The following is a 20,270-nucleotide window of genomic DNA, read 5'->3' as shown; positions in this document are numbered from 1 at the left end:
ACTTGTTGAGCAACATAATACACACGTGACCAGTGTGACTTGTTAACGTGCTCAAGTCCAGGAAAAGTTAGAGAAGAACACATAAACTTAACCACATGCTCTTGAGAACAGGAAGAAATTAGTACCAGAGACCGGCGTGTAACGAATGGTAGAGACAAATCACCGTCATCTCTTCCCACCACCTCTTGGATAATGTGGCCCCCAAGACAAGCCAAGTGCTTTACCTAGTGTGATCTTTCTAGCGCTGGAGGATAGCCTGGCTGGGTTACCACCCTGAACGAGATGGCACCTTCCGGAGGGATTTTTCCAGAGTACTTGCTGTGCTAGCCGAACAACCGTGCCTTGCCACCCCACTGTTGTAACAGGGCCCAGGTCCCGACCGTAAAAGCTAAAGGTGGTACAAACCGCTCTCTCAGCCCCCACCAGATCCCGAGGCAGGTCTTGTTATCAACCTGCTTTGGACAGGCTCAGATGAATTAATTAAGTCACCCATCAAGGTGGCAATGCCAAGACTCATGCCTAGGCAGTCCAGGGCACGTGCCTGTAACTGCCGTGCCAAGACATGGCGGCCCGAGAATTCTAGTCAGGGACACTGCCTCACCCATCCCAGAGACTGTGGGGAACTTTAGGGCTGAGGGACAGGACCCACCGTGATGCCTGGTGAACTCTGACCCTTTCCCAGAAGCTGGGGCCCAGCACATGATTTGGGGGCGGGCAGCAGCACAGGGTGGGCTCACCCGCAAGGTTCTCCCTGCAAGGCTCTGCCTCATTAGTGCAGGGTGCCTGTGTCCCAACTGAACCAGGTCAGACGTGTCCAAATGCAATGTGGCAGACAGAAGGGTGGGTGGCACCCCCAATTAGACTCAGGGAGGAGGCTCAGGGACTCGTCCCCCCACCGACCCAGCTATAAGGCTGAGGAGTGATGTCATTCACTTCCTCCAGGCTGGCACCAGGAGCAGTTACTTCACAGCATCTTGTAAATGTTAATTGCATTAATTAAGTGCACAATACAGGAAGGGGGTTGGATGGTGGACATGATGGAGAAGTAGGTAGAAGGCGGGGCCACTTGGGCATCCCTGCCCCACATGAGTCCCCCCAGGGGTTAGAGATCACGTGAAGTAAAAGGGAGGTTGAAAGATATTCCCATTCACCTTTTTAAGAAATTTCGTCTTCTCCACAGCCCCTGGGAGGGAAATCTAGACTCCTGTATCCTCCCCCTCAGCCGCCCGAGTCTTTCTTAGCTGCTTCCCTTGTCGGAGATAACAAAATAGTTGAGATGGAATAATTACTATGTATCTCGCCGAAAAAAGAGAGAGAGCTTACTCTTATGATGCCCCATTTTGCAGATGAGTAAACTGAAGCTCAGAGGTAACAGATGGGCAGATTCCTTGCCCAGGCTTGCACAGCAGCTAAGTGATAGAGATTTAGACTTCACTCAGGAGCCAGATCTTAAAGACATTTTAAAACCAATATGCTAAGTATAGTTACAAAAGTGAAACCTGGGTAGGGACACCTCACCCAGGTGAGCAGAGAGAAGGAGGGAAGTGGGAACAATAAGTACAACAGTGAGAGGCTGGAAACAGGCTGCCCACCTGGCTGGTGGCAGAGTATGAGGTCAGACTTCAAGGTCTTTACCTGACTTTTAGGAAATCCTTGCTAAATTCCAGAAATTACCAGATCCATGGAAAGCTGGAATGAAAAAGCCCTCAATGGCTTTCTCAAACCCCAGTTTTATCATTTGTGAAATGAGATGACCTCCCCTAACTCCCTGGGTGGTTGGTGCTAGGGACCCCCAACATAGAGGATGAAACCTTGAGAAGAACACGGGGCTTACACATTTCCATGTGCCATCCTGCCAGACTTTCCAGCTCTGCCTCACAAAAGCATCCCTTCATTCTGGGGCATTCAGAAGGAATGTGGACAACTGCTCCATGCCTCTAGGCCATGGCTGCAAACACCACTTTCATTGTACAGTAAAAACTGAACTTTGGTATATTGATCAGAATTATTAAAATAATTGATCCCAGCAGGGGTCAAATTAGACAAATGCAAAAAAAAAGTGGCTATAGGAACATGTTCCTTGCAGTACTGCTCATATTAGCAAAATACTCACAAACATCTAGATGTTCTTCAGTGGATGGGAATTATATACCAATACCCTTATAGATAATTCACAGAAAAAGAAAAAACTGGGGCTCCTGGTTGGCTCAGTCCGTGGAGTGTGTGACTTTTCAACTCAGGGTTGTGAGTTTGAGCCCCACTTTGGGTGTAGAAATTCCTTAAAAATAAAATCTTAAAATAAAGAGAGAAAACACAAGGAATATACAGAAAGATCTGCAAAGATAAGGCAACTTAAAGCGGAGTTTCGAGTCAAGCTTTTTACCCTATAAACAAACGCAGCCCTCTTCCCCTACAATTATTTGGGAAACCCTTGGAAGGGTGTGCAAATGTGGAGCGGAAACCAATGGTTAACTCTGACAATGATGGGTGGGAAGCAAAGGAGCAAAGGATTCTGGGAGCTGCAGTGCTCACTCCTATAGTCATGTGTCCCTTAGCAAAGCCAGAGTGGAAGAGCCCACTGCCCTCTCCCCTAAGGGGTAAGTGAAGACCAAATTTCTATAAAGCCACCACCTTGGGTCTGCCCCTCACAGTAGTCTGCTCCTGCTGCCACACAGCCAATGCCTTAAATCTCAACTGTCCTCTTATGGAGGCAATGGGGATAGAGTGAGCCTTTGAGATGGCAAACTGACAATACCTAAAAATGCCAAATGTTCCATATTCTGTTACACAGGACTCTTCTGCTACAGATCAACCCAGCCCAAAGCTCTTACCAAGACCTGAGTGCAAGCATGGTCACTGCTGTCCCGTTTATCATAGCAAAAGCTCCAAACAAATGACTGCCTAAATCCCATGCAGCCATAGTGGGGGATGGTAGTGAGAGGCAATGAATGAGGGAATGACGAGAAGATGAAGCTTTGTCAAGTGACAGTCTGTGCAACACAGTCTCAGTTAATACGCTAGCATATGCATTAAGCCATGTTCCTCCAGCATTTTGTTCTCTAACTGTAAAAAGTCAGGTCTCCTGGGAGGGTAGTTTGTGAGTGAACTACCATATCCTCATGTTACTTTTACAGTCAGATACTGTCCAAGAAACATTTCTTTCTTTGAACATGGCCATTCAAGGGGCATCTGGATGGCTGAGTTGGTTACATGTCTGACTTCAGCTCAGGTCATCATCTTGCAGTTCATGAGTTCAAGCACCAAGTCAGGCTCTGTGCTGACAGCTCACAGCCTGGAGCCTGCTTCCGGTTCTCTCTCTCTCTCTCTCTCTCTCTCTCTCTCTCTCTCTCTCTCCCCCTTCCTTGCTCGCACTGTCTCTATCTCTCAAAAATAAACATTAAAAAAAAAGAAGAAAAGAAAATGGCCATACAAGGGGCACCTGGGTGGCTCAGTAAGTTAAGCTTCTGGCTGGCTATTTCAGCTCAGGTCTTGATCCTGGGGTCATAGAATCAAGCCCAGTATCGGGCTCCACACTGGGCAAAGAGCCAGCTTGGGATTCTCTCTCTGTCTCTCTCTCCCCCCCCCATACCCCCCCCGCACCACTACTCCTCTCCCTTGTTGTGCGCTCTCTCTCTCAAAAAAAAACCAAACTCTAATGAAAATGGCCATTCAAGTTTAAACAATCTAAATTTACTTGTGTATGGTATGAGGTAGGGATCTCATTCTTCCCTATAAGGAAAGCCAAACACACGTAATGATAAGCATGTCCCAACTCCTCTTCTTTTATAAAGTTCCCCCCCATGTATGTAGGATGTTTCTGGACTGACTTTTCCCTTTGGCATTTATCCCTTGCCACCCCTTTTAATCATCATAGCTTTACTAATAAGCGCTCCTATGCTAGGGCAAGCCTGCCAACCTTACCGAAAATTTTTGCCAGTTTTCTCCCTAAAGGTCTTGCACATCCCTTAGTTTACATTTTCTTATTTCTGGTTCCCTCTTCTAGTTAGTCCCCAGGGGATTTTTCTAGGGAGCTTAGCTCTGCACACAAATTTACACAGCATTTCTAGTTGATTCAACATGGGAGGACTTACAGATTACTGCTACCATAAGCAGAAAGTCCTAATATTTATATGTGTGTGTGTTGTGTGTATGTATGTATGTATGTATGTATGTATGTATGTATTCATTCTTTTAGTATATTTTTTAAGACAAAATTTTGGGAGCACCTGGCTGGCTCAGTCAGATGAGTATGTGCCTCCTGATTTCAGGGTTGTGAATTTGAGCCCCATGTTTGGCGTAGAGATGACTTAAAGATGGTCAAAAGGTACAAATAAATCCCTGGGAAGTAATATACAGCACGGCAACTAAAATATTATATTGTATGTTTGAAAGTTGCTAAGACAGCAAACCTTAAAAGTTCTCTGCACAAGAAAAAAAGTATAGGGGCGCCTGGGTGGCTCAGTTAAGCCTCCCACTTCAGCTCGGATCATGATCTCGTGGTTCACTAGTTCAAGCCCCCATAGGCCTCTGCGCTGACACTCGGAGCCTGGAGCCTGCTTCAGATTCTGTGTCTCGCTCGCTCTCGGCCCCTCCCCCACTCCCGCTCTGCCTCTCTCTCTCAAAAATAAACATTAAAAGAAATTTTACGGGTGCCTGGGTGGCTCAGTCAGTTGAGCAACTGACCTCAGCTCAAGTTATCATCTCAGGGTTCATGAGCTCAAGCCCCATGTCCAGCTCTGTGCTCTCAGCTCAGAGCTAGCTTTGGATCCTCTGTCTCCCTCTCTGCCCCTCCTGTGCAGGCACTGCTTGCTCTCTGGCAAAAATAAACATTAAAAAAAAAAAAAAAAAAAAAAAAAGCCTACGTCCCACATAAACCACTTTTTTTCAAAAACTAGCTACAATTACCTGGTATGGGCAAGGGTCTGCCAGTCTCAACAGTGATGAAGCAGGCCTGCAGGCAAAGAGCGGGCTCTAGCGGGCACTCCTGAGTATCTTAACCCGACACATCTGTGCATCCTGCCAGTTCTGTGGGTCCAAGCCAGGTGGGGACAAAGGTCTCAAAGAAATGCAACAGCATTGCCATGCACATTCTACTCCCTGCTAGCTGTGTGGCCTTAGGTAATGGTGACAATCAAGCTTAATATTGAGCAATCACTCTGTCCGGCGCTTACACAGAACTTCCCAAGACAGAGCAGCACGCTGGCAAAGGCCACTCTCCCACAAGCGTCAGACAGGAACTCCCCCGGGCTTCAGGAGCCATGCTCGGCACTGAGAAGCACAGGCAGACATCGGCCAACAGCCCATCCTCACGGAGCCCACAGCTGGTTCAGGAGAGGGTGGTAGGACAAAGCCAGGTGGTGGAGGACACAATAACAAGGCTGGTTCACCCCAAAATCTACACTGCTCTCCCAATATAATTAAGACCCTTTTACAAGAGCACAACAGGACAGATTTTGCCCACACCTCTATGCAGATTTGCTCAGAGTTTTCCAAACCCTTCCACCCAGTGTCACACAGCCTCTTGCATAACCCAGAACGACCCAGAAGATTTTTGTCACAGCACCTGCCTGTTCAGGCTTCTAGCCTAGTTAATACTGTTTCTCACCACATCCCGGGTGAGCCAGCTTCCTTCTGCTTCTTTCTGCTCCTCTCTCCTCTAGATTCTAGTGCTGCAGCCACAAAGCTCAGGCAGAGCAATGCTTCAGTCAAGCCGAACAGCGCACATTCATGGAGCCAGGGGCCCAACACTGTGCTGGCTGCTGGGAACACCAACTGACCGAGAAAGCATCGTCCCTTCTCCTAGAGCTGGAAGCCTGGGTTCCAGCCCCAGCTGGGGCCCAAGTGTGTCCACTTCCAACAGCAAACAAATGCTGCTTAGGAATAGACCCAATTAGCCTCAGAAGATGGGACTGCAGGGTGGATGGTAAAGAAATATTTTGGTATCCCCCTGGGTCAGCCTGTTCTGTAGGCCATGCTCCTCCTCCAGCCAGAGGCTTACACAGGATCCCTGAGACTGAGAGCCACATTCTCTGCAGCCAGGCCTGTGCCTCTCAGGCAGGACACTAGGAGATCCCTCTCCTCTGGTGACAGACCCAAGGGCAGAGAACATCGTTCCTATTTGGGGAGACCCATAGGGATGTGCAAGTCATTGTCCCACAGAGAAATAAATGCTCCGGTTCAAGTCTCAGATGACTTTCGTCCTTCTCAATCATGAAGATCAAGCTCAAAACTTAAATATTAAAAATGAAAACCGTAGGGGCACCTGGGTGGCTCAGTCGGTTGAGCACCTGGCTTCTGCTCAGGTCATGATCTTGCGTTTCTGGAGTTCAAGCCCCACACTGGGCTCGCTGTTGTCAGCAGAGTCCGCTTCAGATCCTCTGTCTCCCTCTCTCTCGGCCTCTTCCCCGCCTGCACTCTCACAAAGGAGAAAAGAGGAGAGGAGAGAAGAGAAGAGAAAAGGGGTGCCTGGGTGGCTCAGTGGGTTAAGTGTCCGACTTCTGCTCAGGTCATGATCTTGTAGTGAGTTGGAGTCCCGGGTCGGGCTCTGTGATTACAGCTCAGATCCTAGAGCCTACTTTGGATTCTGTGTCTCCCTCTCTCTGTCCCTCCCCTGCTTGCTCTGTCTCTGCCTCTCTCTCAAAAATAATAAACATTAAAAAAAAAAGCCTTTAAAAAAAAGAAAAGAAAAAGTAAACAGAAAAAACCCTCAGAAATAAATATTGGAAGGAGCACTAAACAGAAAACAATACTCTCAGGGAGATAAAAGATGGATGAGGACTCCATTACACATGGAATTTCTGGGACAAGAACACTTCAAAACAAAAGACAAAAGTTAAAATATTAGGGCTTGGAAGCTGAGGACCATCTCCCAAAAAGCAGAACATAAGAACAAATGGTCAAAGAAAATTCCACCAGGCCAGGAGACTTAAGAGTTATAGAATGAGAGGAGAAAAAAACTAGGGAGGTGATGATCCAAGAAATGTATTCCCTCAACCTTAGGAGCCCCCAGCCACCTTGGGCCTCTTCCCATCCCACACCTGCTCAGTATCCACCTGCCCCCAAAAGGAAATGTATTGGTTAAGAACCTTTATCCACTGACAACTGTTTACTCTCCCACCCATCAATTCTTGGTCATTTTTGAAAGTGCATTTCTAAATCTCCTGTAGTCTTTCTATGGCTACCGCTCTTCACACATTTCAAAGGCTATAAAAAGACAATTTTCTGGAAAAGTGGAGTTTGATCCCTGAGTCACAGAACTAAAGCAGACAGAGAGAAGGTAGAGGGCACACAGGGGTTTGAGCTAGGGCAGAGCCCACAGACCACAGTTTTAATGAATGAAATCTCTGTGGGTGAAGTGACAGGCAACTTTGATCAGGCAAGCTAATAATAAACACAAAATTAAAAAAACAAACAAACAAACAGAAGCCAATGGTGGCAGATTCCAGAGACTCTGCTCCCCCTGATCCCCAAAACTATTCTCCATCTGCTTGCAAAGGCCAGCCCCAACGGTGACCACAGTGCCCTCTAAGTCCTTCACCAACTGAGCCACCTTTCCTTGCCAGTCTGTACTCCTTGGATCCAGGTCCCTTAGAAAGGCCTCCTGGTCCTATCTACATAGAAATGGAGGCCCCCAAATAAAAGCAAAACATTGATTACCTTGGCATTGTGAAAGTACAGGTGATGACTAGTTTCTTCTTGGCATCTGAAGACGGTAAATTTGATTTTCACTTGTATGAAGCATTTTTTGAAGTACTTCCATTCCCTACACAAAACAGGTCCTCCTAAATCTTTGCTTATTCCCTGGAAGAAAACTGAGGAGACTGTGCGAACTGGGACTGTGTTTCCCTCCTAGAGTAAAGAATAACCACTTGCCAATATTTGAGTGTTTACTACATAACATGCATTTTTTCAAGTTTATTTTTTAAGTAGTCTCTACACCCAACATGGGCCTTAAACTCACAAACCGGGATTAAGAGCCGCATGTTCTTCCAACTGAGCCATCCGGGGGCCCCCATAACATGCAACATTTACTCAATTTTTTAAGCTATAGCAACTCAACAGACTTAAACATCCCCTGCAATTAGCCAACCATTCTTGGACTATTTTACAGATGGAGAAATTGAGGCTCAAGCCAGTGACTTATAAATGGAGTGAACAGGTATATAAATCCAGACTTGATTCTAATGCCCAGGCCCCTTTATTGCCTCAGACTAATAATATGACCCAATGGATGACAGGCTTTTTTACAATACAGTTGACCCTGAAAAATGTGGGCTTGAACTAAAGGTGTCATATATGCTGATTTTTTTCAAGAAATATATTGAAAAAAAGTTTGGAAATGTACAACAATTTGAAAAAAAAAGATTTAACTGCATAACCTAGCAATACTAGGGAAAAAATTAAATTTTTTACATTTATTTATTTTAAGAGACAGAAAGGACCAGTGGGGGAGGGGCAGAGGGGGGGACAGAGGATCCAGAGCAGGCTCTGTGCCACAGCAGATGGTGACCTGAGCCGAAGTCTAACACTTAAGCAACTGAGCCACCTAGGTGCCCTGAAAAAACTTAAGTTAGGTATTATTGGAAGAATAAATTATACAATACATGTAACAAAGTATGTGTCAATAGACTGTTTATGTTCTCAGTAAGGTTTCCCATCAACAGTAGGCGATTAAGTTTTGGAGGAGTCAAGTTATACATGGATTTTCCAGTGCATGGAGGCAGAGGGGTCAGTGCCCATAACCCCTGGTCCCATCAGCTACAAAAGGGATCTGATGAGATCAGCCCCCACAAAAAGTTAGACAAATCAGCCCCCCACTTTGCAAAGATAAGAATGGTCTGAAAATACAATGAGGAATTCTGCACTTCTCTGATCCAGCAACCTGAATTCACAATTAAAAAATAACTCACAAGAACGGGCCAGAGCTGAGGCCCTGTACCTATCAAGTGCTGGAGGAAGGTGGGGGCGTTTGTCATGATATAGGACCCAGGAGGAGTTAGAGATTTAAAATGGACTAGCCCAGGGTGGCTCAGTCAGTTAAGCGTCCCCCTTGGGCTCAGGTCATGATCTCAAAGTTGATGGGTTCGAGGCCCTGCGTTGGGCTCTACATTAACAGTGCAGAGCCTGCTTTGGATCTTCTGTCTCCCTATTTCTGCTCCTCCCCAGCTCTCACTTTCTCTCAAAAATAAAATTAAAACCATAAAAATAAAATAAAATAAAATACAATAAAATAATAAAATGCACCACCTCAGATGAAATTGGAAAAGGTGTCTGAGCAAGATGGCTTGCATGAGAGCTGGTCTGAGACAAAGGAATCACAAGGTAAGTTTTCCTGGAAAAACTTTCCCAAATCGGAAACGGGTCCCTGGGGCTGCAATGAGGGGTGACAGGCACCGTTGGGTCGCAGGCCCCACGTGGCTGAAGGAAGGCAAGGTACTTCCCCCAGCCCTACCTCCCTTGCTCCTCCCTTTCACCCCCTGCAGCTCCCAGATACTCTCCTCCCCTTCTAGGGTTTGAAGGAGGGGCAGGTAATGCCTATGCTTTAGGCGCATGATGCAGCCAGGCCCAACCCCTTTGTCTTGGCCCTCTTTACCCCAAGGAGGAAAGGTAAAGGATCTCTCTTAGCTCTGCAATTATGCCTCCAAGGTAGGCCTCAAACTTTTGGGGGACGGATGGTAAAAGCGGCCCCAACCCGTCAAAAACCCTGGCTCCTTTCAAAAAGTAACAAAGGCGTTCCTTCCTGCCAACTCCCAACAGGAGTTGGAAAAGCTTTGGAAGGATTTGGAAAAGCTTTCCTAACTGAAAGGAATAGGGTACCTTGGTGGAATACAGGATAGGTAGGGCCAGCAGAGGTCCCTCCCTTCATCCCCATTTCTCATTAGTGGCTGCCCTAAGAAGAGGGGCTATTGGTTAACTATTTCAGATGTCAACATTCATCACCCGCTATGCCAAGCACTGTCTCATCGAGCCCTTTCCCCAAGCCCAGTGTGGAAGGAGCTATTGACACCCATCAGACATCTAAGGAACACAGAGGGTTAAATGTCAAATCATGCATAAAACTGGTTTCATTCTTACACAACCTAGGGTTATTAGTAACACTGTTCCTATTTCACAGATGTAATAACTAAGGCACAGAGGGAAATGGAGTTGCTGGAACAGATTTAAATGCATGCCAAAGACTTTCGTGTGCCGCTAAAGAGGGCAGCCAGCTTACCCCACATGCTAGCTAAGGATGCCAACAGTGGCAGACTTTTATTGAGTAACTACTGTATACCAGCCCTATAAAATAGGTATCATCAATTCAACCCTGGAAAAATAGAGGCAGTCTTGGAATCCAATGGTGGGGGCGCAAGAAGCCAGAGCAGGTGTTGGGGAGGAGGGCAGGGGTAGGTCAGTGTTCTGAGCCCTCCACCTGAGAGCGGCAGAAGGGTTACCCCTCCTCGGGAAAATTTCCGCCAGTCTAAACCCACAGCATCCAGAAATCAGGAAGCTGTCCAAATTCACTGTCCGTAATTCTAATTAATGCATGCACTCTCTCAGCTGGGGGCGGGGGTAGGGCGTGGGGGGGGGGGGCGCGTTGGGGAGGGGGGGAGGCGCGAGGGAAGTGGGGAGATGGGGAAACACAGGAGCCCAGTCTCTCAGGCCAGAGGATAAGGGGAAAGGGCAGACTGGAGTCACAGGCCTGGGGCTGGGCCCAGAAAGGCTGCCCTTCTTTGCCACAGGTGAGTAAATCCAGCAGGGAAGCCCGAGCCCAAGAGCGGCTCCCTGTTGCTAACTTGCTAAGTCCACCCCGCAGTCTTTCCTGGTTTCCACTTTCTCTCCTACCAAGTGGGACGCAACACCTACTCTCCCTCGTCGAACAATCACACTAGCAGGGAAGCCGGTATCCGGGAGGTGCTAAAGGTTTTGAGACCTCGGTTTGCGGAGTTTGGGAAGTGGGACCGGCTTCATCCCGGAAGAGGGGAAAAATGGAAAGTGAGCCCCCAGGGCAGGCAGCGTGGCCAGGGCAGGGTGGCGCCGCCCCAGCCGGGCTCCTCCCCGGCCAGGTGTGCAAAGGGGAGAGGGCAGCCCCTCCCGAGGACGTCCCGGCAGTCCCGCTGTGCCTCGCCCCGGTGGCTCATCTAGAGAGGACCTCGGGAGGCCACCCCCTGGTGCACACCCTGGCCCACCTGCTCGCCCGCACCCACACCCATTACTTTTCTTCCATCCCTGCGAGGGGGTTAAACGGGTTTCGCCCGAAACCCTCTAGTCCAAGTCTTAAGGGACGGACGCCCACCTTCCTGGCTGAACTCTCTCCTCTTTCCCCCGCCCCTAATGAGGCTCCCTCTGAAGCCGAGGCCAGGTAAGGACTCCCCCTCCTGATGACCAAGACCTCTTCTTGCTCCACTTTTCTCCGGAGGAACACGTCCTCCCTTCCAGTCTAGACCCCAGGAAGGCCACCCCATCTTCCCTCCCTGAAGACAAACCTCTCTCCCCGGGGTCTTGGGACTACAGCAAGATTATCCCTGCAAGACATAGCACCCCCCGCCCTATTTTTCCTTCTTGTTCCAGGTGGTCCAGTGGTCCTCTCCTCCCCTACCAAGCCGGGTCTCTAGACGGATGGGAGCCGCTCCCCCGGACGTCCCGGAGAGAGGGTCCCTCCTGCCAGTCCCGGGACCCCTCTGTTGTCTCTTCCCTCCCCCCACCCCAGCCCCCGGAGCCCCCGGACTGGCGAGCCTCCCCCGGACCACGGGGCGCTCACCTGCCGAGAGCCTGGCTCGGGCGCCGCTCCGCGGTCGAACCGCGGGTCGGGACAGGCTGGCGGGAGGCCGGCGGGCGGCCGCGCAGGGCGCTCGGCTCGCGAATCTCCGGCGCCGATCACCGAGCTACGTTTACTTGGGCCACTTAACCCCCGCGCTGCCGGCCGGGCGCGGCGGCCGCCCGCTCGCCGGCCTGCCAGTGGGCCGGTGGCGTCCGTCGGGGGGCGCTAGGGGCGTCCACGCGGGCCGGGTCCGCGGGGCTGGGGGGCGGCTGCGGCGCGGAGGCAGCGCAGGCCGGACCAGGCAGCTGGAGTGGGTGGGGAGGGGGCGGTGCCGAGGCCCCTTGTAACCCTGGCCCGGCGCTCGCCCCGCCCCCGCCCGGGGGCGCCCCCGCCGCAGCCACTCAGAGCGGGCCCCGGGCGCGAGCGGGGGGAGCCGGGGGTGGGGACGAGGGAAATTTGAAATCACTCCGGAGCCTCCCCTCCGCCCCTCCTCCACAGGCACCGCCTCCTGTTCCCCCCCACCTTACCCCCGGCCTGTTAAATTACCCACCCCTCGAACCGGCCCTGATGGGGAGCTCGCAGGCATCCCCCCAACTCCGGGGCTCCACCGGGGACCCTGCTTCCCCGCCCCCCCCCCCTCCCACCCCAAGCTGGCACGCGCCGGTCTGGATGCAGGGCCCAGAGAGGGAAGCGCCCCCACTGGAGTCACACAGCAGTTGAGTCTTCCCTCTACCCCCACCTCAGCCCCAATGCTACCAGGGCGCTCCCTTGCCCCCGCCAGTCAGTCACCCCCTCTGGACCCTCGGACCAGTCCTTCCTTCCTTCCTCCCACCCTGCTGGGCCTTTGTCAGCCATCTTGAGGGGAGGGGAGGGGAGGGGAGGGGAGAGGAGAGCAGACAGGGAAGGCAGGCAGGTCCTTAGCTGCCTGTGTTCTCTGGTCCCGCAGGACTCACCAGCAGAAGGAGAAGCCCCACTCTGTTAGGTTTTACCACTGCCTCTGCCCTTAAAGGGCGTTGAACTTTTGGAAAACAGCTCTCTTACTAACATTTATCGCACCCTGGTATTTATATTCATATATTTATTTGTCTGCTTATTGTGCGTGTCTCTCCACACTTTAGACTGTGAGGGCAGGATGGATCTCCGGGTATCTTAGCACACAGTAGATGCTTAATAAATATGTATTGAATGAATGAGTGAAAGAACAAATGGATGATAACATGATGGCCTGCAAGGCCCTATAGGAGCTGGCTCCTGCCTGCCTTTCCCTGCATCTCCTATCCTCCTCACCCACCCCCACCACCCCCTTTAGGCAGCCTTCTCACCACTCTGCTCTGAGACGCATAGAGCATGTTCCTGGACATTCCTTGTCCAGAGATCTCTACATGGCCAGTCTTTCACCCTTCTGTTCTCTGCCAAAAGGTCATCTTCTAGAGAGACCTTCCCACTCTGCCACCGATCACCCCACATAACAGTCCCCCCTCTCCATCCCTCCTATTTCATTCCCTAGATAGCACTCTGAGCTCTTTCACATTGTTTTGCCAACTTCCTTGTTTACATCTTTCTTTTTCTTGTTTTCTTCTTGTGACACAGGGACTATAAACTATCCTCCATGAGGGCAGAAACCACATCTATCTTGCTCCAAGCTGGATGTCTAGTGCCCACAGGAGACATTCAGTGCAAGTTTGTTGAATGAATGAATGAACACAGGTTTCCAGCCTCCAGGGCTCCAGATCTCTGAGTAAAACCACAGCTTTCTCCCTTCATCTCTTACCAGGCCTTTGCAAATTACTACATGGCAAACTCCGTAGAAGCTACAAACGTTTCTAAACCTATTGGATCTCGTTCTGCCTAGGAACCTGGATGGAGGTTGAGGAAATATGAAAGTGAAATGGGAGAGCCTCCCGTGAAGGAGCAGCAAGATCTTCTTGGCCTCTGGCACAAACATCCAAAATTGGCTTCCAGTCAGTTGGTGTAGGAAGAATGGGATCTCTCAAAGGACCTGGGGCTTGGCCCCCATCTGAGGTATGCCGTTAGTGGAAAGAAATACATAAGCTGGTGGGCCTTTGGGGAGGGCTGGTGGGCCCATTTTCTGATCCGTAAACCAAGATCTGCCACATGGAAAAAGATACAGACGTACAGACGTACCACCAGGAGTGCCTGGGAGGCCTAGGTGAGATGCCAAAGGGGTGGTTTTCCGGAACATGCAGACATCTCTGGCAAAAGCAAACCACCTAACTTCAGAAAAAAAGTAGAGGATCCGAATGAGCAAGTGTTGAGTCCTATCTTCTGGAAAGGAAAGAATGCCAGAATGGGCGAAAGAAAAAGGGCAGGACGTCTCCCTAGGGCACAGCACTTTATAATTTGCAAAGCTCATTGGTCATAGTCACCACCTCATTTGAACTTCACAGCCACTCCATGAGGAGTCAGGGCAAGGAGAATCAGGCACCCCATTCCAGATGAGGGGTCTGAGGCCCAGAGAAGAGATGGACTTGTGCAGCCTGACCTTGACTGAGCACCTGCTATGCGGCAGGTGGCTGGCTAGGAATTGAGACAAGAAAGCCCATAGCTTACCTGCTGGGTAGAGAGTATCAGAAAATGAACACATATAAGGAAATAAGAGAATAAGATCAATCTGGGAAGAAGAAAAAATGGAGACAAGACTGATGTAGCCAGGGGAAGACCTAGGTCAGGATCCAGCTTGTGGATAGCATGTGGTAGGGACAAGCAGGACACCAGTGTGGCCAGAGCTGAGGGAGTGAGGAGGGGAGAAATAATAGGGGGCCAGGTCTCGTGGGACCTAGTAAGCCATGGCAGGGAATTTGGATGTCACCATTTGAGCCATGATCTGACTCAGATGTTTAAAACACATCCAGGTGGGGAGATGGACAGGGAAGGGACCTGGTCTGGAAAACTGAGGATGGTGGCCTGGACCACGGTGGGAGCAGAGGAGGTGGAGAGAAGGGACTGAATTTGGGATAGATTGTGGGGATTGGGGCAAGTAGTGCTGATGGCTCCAGGGGGCAGAGGAAAGGATGGCTTCACGGAGGGCCCCTAGAATTTTAGCCTGAGCACCTGGGTGAAGGGTGGTGCATTTACCTAAAGGAGGAAGGTTTACATAATGTGGATTTGCGAGGGAGCTCAGCAAGTCTGCCTTGGCCTTGGCTGCACGGGTGTGGAGTCACACTGTGGTCTGGGCTGCCACCCAGGTCCCCTGACTGTGTGCAGTGCTCCTCTCACTGTCTGAGTGGTAGGGCATCCCAGGCCACACCCCTCCTCCAGGGTGGTGGACCCCTTCTCAGAAGGATGGACCCACGTGTCCTAGAAAGGGATTTTTCATCACACACTGTGGTTTGAATCCCACCTCCAAAGTTGCCTGAATCTGATAAATCACCCTGAGCCTCGGTTTCCACAGCACAGCCAGAGAGAGAAAACACTTCATTGGCACAGGGAGCATTAAATGACCTTAAATGAAAACATTGATGCTGGATTACCCAGTTGGGCAGACAAGGCTCCAGGCCCCAAAGAAATATTTTTATGAAAGATTTTTCTTTCTTCCCCCAGACTCCCCAAGATTCTGCTTTTTGATGTTTAAAAAACCATGTAGCTAGGGTGCCTGGCTGGCTCAGTCGGTGGAGCATTTGAATCTTAATCTCTGGTTGTGGGTTCGAGCCCCACATTGGGTATAGAGATTACTTAAGAATAAAATCTCTAAGGGGCTCCTGGGTGGCTCAGTTGGTTAAGCAACAGACTCTTGATTTCAGCTCAGGTCATGATCTCACGGTTTGAGCCTTACGAGGGCTGCACGCTGACAGGATCAGCACAGAGCCTGCTTTGGATTCTCTCTCTCCCTCCCTCTCTCTGTCCCTCCCCTGCTCACTTGCTCTCTCTCTGTCTCAAAATAAATACATAAACTTTAAAAAAATATCTTTAAAAATAGGGGCGCCTGTGTGGGTCAGTCGGTTAAGTGTCTGACTTCAGCTCAGGTCATGATCTCATGGTTCGTGGGTTCGAGCCCCGTGACAGGCTCTGTGCTGACAGCTCAGAGCCTGGAGCCTGTTTCAGATTTTGTGTCTCCCTCTCTCCCTGCCCTTCCCCCACTCACGCTCTGTCTCTCTCTGTCTCAAAAATAAATAAACATTAAAAAAAATTTTAATTTTTAAAAATAGTAATAAGAATAAAAAAATAAAATCTTTAAAAATAAATAGTAAGTAAAAATAAAAATTTATCTAAGCAGATCACAATTATACTCACGATGGTAATCAATGTTTATAAGGAAACAACAAAAATTCTGTGATTAAAGGTCATTTGTTTCGTCATCTGAAAAAACACATAGATAAGGGAATGTCCTTGCTCTTAGGAAATAAACACTAAAGTATTTAGAGGTAAAGGGGCACAATATCACCAATTTGCTCTTAGATGGTTCAGAAACAATAATATGCGTGTATATATGGGAGGGGGAGAGGGTAAAGCAAATGGAGCAAAATGTAAACAAATGGAAAATCTAGCTAAGGCATTCATCCATGAGTTCCTTGTACTAGTCTTACAACTCTTCTGTAAACTAGAGCTTATGCAAATAAAAAGATGCCCCCCAAAAATTAACGTTAAAAAAATGAACCAGGGATGCCTGGGTGGCTCAGTTGGTTACGGATCTAACTGCAGCTCAGGTGAGGTCAAGCCCCGCACTGGGTGAGCTCCAGTCCGTTTTGGGCTCCTTACTGTGCAGAGCCTGCTTGGGATTCTCTCTCTCTCTCCCTCTCCCTCTCTGCCCCTTATGGGATTCTCTCTCTCTTCCTCTCTCTCTGCCCCTCACTCACTCATGCTCTCTCTCTCTCAAAAATTAATTAATTTAAATTACATTAAAAACTAAAATATAAAAAGAAACCACACAGGGGCACCTGGCTGGCTCAGTGGGTAGAGCGTGTGACTCCAGATCTAGGGGCCTTGAGGTCAAGCCCCACACTGGGTGTAGAGATTACTTAAATAATTTTTTTTAAAAACCACACACAAAGGGGCCCCTAGGTGGCTAAGTCGGATGAGCATCCGACTTCGGCTCAGGTCATGATCTCTGTGTTTGTGGGTTCGAGTTCTGCGTCGGGCTCTGTGCTGACAGCTCGGAGCCTGGAGCCTGTTTCGGATTCTGTGTCTCCCTCTCTGTGTCCCTACCCCACTCATGCTCTGTGTCTCTCTCTGTCTCTCAAAATAAATAAACAATGAAAAAAAAAATTTTTAAAGCACACGTAAATATCATGCTAATCAACACATTGATGGGTTTACACTTAAGTTGTGGTTAAATATGGTACTTGTGTTGAATTCTACCACTGTTTTCTCAACTCTCAAAGCAGCTACAGGCTTTTAATAACATACAAAGTGCTAAGCACTGTGCTTGTTGCATAATAGGTTTTTCACATGTGGTAGGTATTTTTATGAGCAAGTGACTTCATCTCTCTATGCCTCGATTTCATCATCTATAAAATGGAAGTAATAAGAGCACTTACTTCATAGGATTGTCGTGAGAATCATATAAGTTAATATATAGAGGGCATTTTGAACCATAACAACCATAAACATGCTTAGTAAATTTAAAAAATACATTGTTATTTTTTTCATGTTTATTTTTACTTTTGAGAGGCAGGGGAGGGACAGAGAGAGAGGGAGACAGAGGATCTCAAGCCGGCTCCACGCCGACAGCAGAGAGCCTGATGCGGGGCTCAAACCCACGAACCCATGGGATCACGACCTGAGCCGAAATCACGCTTAACCAACTGAGCCACCCAGGCGCCTCCCAAAATACAGGAATTCATGCTGCTCCTCTCCCCTGCTGTCCCAGCTCTTGGCAGGTGCAGAGAAAAAAAAAGCTCTCACTGCCTCCCCAGCATCACATAGCCCTGTCCCTTGGGTTCCAGGCTGCCAAGGCAAACCCAGTTCACCGCTGGATCCACAGGCAGTGGCTAGTATGATGAGCCCCATATAATAGTTGAGGAAACTGAGGCTGTGCAAGGTAAGGAGGTTTGCCTGAAAGCCATAACTGGCCAGTGGCAGAGCTGGAACTAGACTCCCAGCTCAACCCCCACCCTGTGGGCCGCCCCCCCCCCCCCACCTTGTGTGCTATGCTAAGGAGTTTGAGCCTCAGTCAACTCCCAGTCTGATTGGAATAATAATAATAGTAATGACTGCTTCCTGGAGTGACTGCCGGCATTCTCTGAGCCCAGGTATGTGAAAGAACTCTATTGTAAACTACTCAGTCTCAATTGTAGTGTCATTAAAGGCCACCTTCATTTGCAAAGTGGGTTCCTCACCTTTCATTTTCTGCTGGAACACCCAGATTTCTCTCTGCCCCAGTCGACCCACAGAAGGAATTCTTTCATGCCTTTCAAACCTAAAAATGGGCCATTGAAATATCTGCTTTAAATATACCTGCCTAGACAGGTACACAGAGTCTGGCCAGGTATTATTCATTAGTTATTATTAACTAAGCATGCTAGTCGCAGCCATCAAGGGAATAACCCTGCGCCAGGCACTGGGCTGAGTGTTTTACACATATTATTACACACTGATGCTTGCGTCCCCTTTACGAGGTAGAAAGCGGTGTTATCTCCATGTGACACACGGGGAAACTGAGGGCCACAGAGGCAGAATAATTATTCCAGGTCATACTGCCAGGAAGTGTGCTGAGAGCCGAGATTAAATTCTAAGCCGTGGTCTTAACCACTTTGCTACCCTGTAAAAGTTTTAGCATGATGCCTATGAGGTGGCACTGGTGAGCAGGTGAAGGGACCCTGCCTGCATCTCCCGAACCTGCACAACCCCATTGACTTTCCTTTGCCCGGGGAAGTGAGTCCGCCCTTGCCTTCTCAGCCAGGGAAACTCTGTCCTGAGGCTCTGCTCCTGGCATCTTCCTTCTCCTCCTCCTTTCCCTCCTTCAAAACAGAGAAATGCCCTGGGGTGGGCATGGAAGTTAGGATAGGAAGTAGGCCACTCTTCCTCTCTCCATTCCCTACAGAAGCAGTTCTCTCCTCGCTGCTGTCACTGAGGAGGATGCCTTGGTGGAGGAGGGTGTAGATATCTATGGAATGGGTGGGAAGGGCTGGGGGCAAAGCACACAACAAAAACGGACTCAGTCCTGGTTCTGCCCTCCTGGAGCTTACAACCAAGTAGGGAAACAGACACTAATTCAATTTATCTCATAAACAATTATGAGGTTACAGCTGTGTTAAATGCTAAGAAGACAAAGACACGGTGAATAAGAGGAAACGTTTTAGGTTTTAGGGCCTGAGAAATCTTCCCTGAGAAAGTGATGGTCCAACAGCGCTCTGAGGGGATGCAGGCTACAAGGTGGAGGGAAATGTGTGTGTGTTCTGGGCACTGGGAGTAGCACTTGCTAAGATCCTGGAACACAGAGAACTGAGAGGAGGCCGTATGTGGCTCGAGCTAGCAACTGGAGAGAAAGAATCCGGTGAAGAGGGCAGGGCTAGATCACGAGACCTTAAGCAATGAAATCATTGGAGGGTTTTCAGCAGACAGATTAGTAATGTGATCAGATGTAAATAGAGCATTTTGCATCGTGTCTGGCACAATGGTAGCTAATAGAAAGCAAAAAAGCCCTCCCTTCATTCTGCAAGTTTCTGTTCCTGTAGATAACATTTTATCCCAATTTCTCCAGACATCAAATGAATGAATGCTCAAGTTATTTATCATCATTATTATTCATAGTGGTAACAATATTACTCCTAATTTGCTTCCCCTGAATTGCCTAAGGAGACGATTTTTTAAAAGGTATGAGACACAGTTAGGAGAACACAGCCCTGGGGCACCTGGCTGGCTCAGTCAGGAGAGCAAGTGACTCTTGATCTCGGAGTTGTGAGTTGCAGCCCCATACTGGCTGTAGAGGCTACATACGTACCCATGGATGTACATACATACACAAACTTGAAAAAAAAGAAAAGCAAAGAAAACACAACACTATTGCCCACCACTGCCCTGAAACACACCCCTCAGAATGGCCCTTTTAAGAAGAGGCCCCACTGCACAATAGTCCATGATCCGTTTTTGGCTTTTGACCTGGGTCCCAGGTGTGAACCACGTACTGCTTTCCCCATCCTGAGCCTTAAAACAGACAGCATGCCTTACTTTTGAGAGAACGTCCCTTCCATTTTTTGTGACGATCATGAAATAAGGTATTCACCCATACTTGATGGGTTTCTAACTTTTGGAAGTTCTTTGAGTAAGTCTTGCTTCTGCCCCTTGTTACCCAGCAGAGCCACCTCGCCTGGCTGAGCTTTACCGTCTCCATCTGTAACGTGTGGGATGCTGAGTGTTGAAAGGAATGACGCATGCCCTCATGTCTGTCCTCGTGCACATTGGCACAGACTTGAGCCTGGAGATTTTCCCGAAGACACATCAGCTGGGCTGGTGGTAGAGATAGTGACAGGGAAATCCAGGTGCCCAGTAACCAGGCCATGTTTACCTTTACAAGTTTTAGGCCCCAGGCCCACCCCAGTTCTGTTTCTGTTCTCAGGGCCTCCGAGAGACC

The 20,270-nt window shown here is 49.0% G+C and overlaps 1 protein-coding gene across 5 annotated transcripts in view; it reads right to left on the bottom strand.

Moving 5' to 3' along the window:
- Positions 1 to 12,065, bottom strand: part of DNMT3B (DNA methyltransferase 3 beta) — a 42,242-nt gene extending 30,177 nt beyond the window's left edge. Inside the window, exons 1-3 of one of the 5 annotated variants that reach the window (XM_058685281.1) lie at positions 11,741 to 12,065; positions 7,657 to 7,762; positions 6,263 to 6,408 (exon numbers count right to left, since the gene is read on the bottom strand). The gene's annotated coding sequence lies outside the window, so the exon portion shown is untranslated. Of the gene's footprint in view, positions 1 to 224; positions 403 to 4,905; positions 5,026 to 5,171; positions 6,171 to 6,262; positions 6,409 to 7,656; positions 7,763 to 11,740 lie in introns of those variants that run through there. The other 4 variants (XM_058685282.1, XM_058685283.1, XM_058685280.1 and 1 more) reach the window with 4 other exon arrangements.
- Between the last annotated feature and the right edge of the window lie 8,205 nt (positions 12,066 to 20,270).

The sequence above is a fragment of the Neofelis nebulosa genome, chromosome 9, assembly GCF_028018385.1.
Source record: "Neofelis nebulosa isolate mNeoNeb1 chromosome 9, mNeoNeb1.pri, whole genome shotgun sequence".
NCBI classification, from domain to species: domain Eukaryota; kingdom Metazoa; phylum Chordata; class Mammalia; order Carnivora; family Felidae; genus Neofelis; species Neofelis nebulosa.
This window is presented reverse-complemented; position numbering and strand designations above follow the sequence as displayed.